Raw genomic sequence first — 872 nt, 5'->3', positions numbered from 1 at the left:
CCAGCGTGTGCACACGGGGAGGGGAAATGCCCGGATAGGGAGGCGGAGCCTTACAGATCTCACACACCCTGTTGGGCCGGCAGGACAGGATCCAGCTGCCAGGGCCAGAACTCAAGGAACAGGGAGAACTCCCAGAGCTGTCCAGAGAGGAAACTTCTCGGTAAGGCCCAAGTCTCGAGGCAAACACACATATAGAACACTAAGGGCCATCTGAGCAGTCACCGAGTAGGCAAACCAAATTGACAAACACAGCCATACCTTAGTTAGCCAGAGGGTCAAACCTGTGCACAGTGAAACTCCCTGGCAAAATGAGTAAACATCTAAAAAAAGATACCAGAAATGCAAAAAACCGAGAAAGTACACCACCAAAAGTTAATAAAGCTCAAACTCTAGATCCTATAGAACAAGAAGCCCTTGAAATAAATGACAGGGAATTTCGAGTGATAATCCTAAAGAAACTGAATGAGATACAAGAAAACTCAGCTAGACAGCATGAAGAAATAAAGAAAAATATACAAAACCTGAGAGAGGAAGTGTACAAGGAAATCAATGTCCTAAAAAAAAATGTAGCAGAACTTACAGAACTGAAGAAGTTATTCAGTGCAATAAAAATCACAATGGAGAGTTTAACCACCAGGCTAACGGAAGTTAAAGAGAGAACCTCTGTACTTGAAGATGGACTGTTTGGAATAACACAAGCAGAAAAGAAAAAAAAAAGAAAAAAGTATCAAAGATATTGAAGAAAACCTGAGAGAGGAAGTGTACAAGGAAATCAATGTTCTAAAAAAAAATGTAGCAGAACTGGCTGAACTGAAGAAGTTATTCAGCGAAATAAAAAACACAATGGCAAGTTTAACCAGCAGGCTAACAGA

The sequence above is a fragment of the Galeopterus variegatus genome, unplaced genomic scaffold, assembly GCF_000696425.1.
Source record: "Galeopterus variegatus unplaced genomic scaffold, G_variegatus-3.0.2 Scaffold24402, whole genome shotgun sequence".
NCBI classification, from domain to species: Eukaryota; Metazoa; Chordata; class Mammalia; order Dermoptera; family Cynocephalidae; genus Galeopterus; species Galeopterus variegatus.
The sequence above is the reverse complement of the archived record's forward strand: the minus strand, read 5'-3'. Positions refer to the sequence as shown.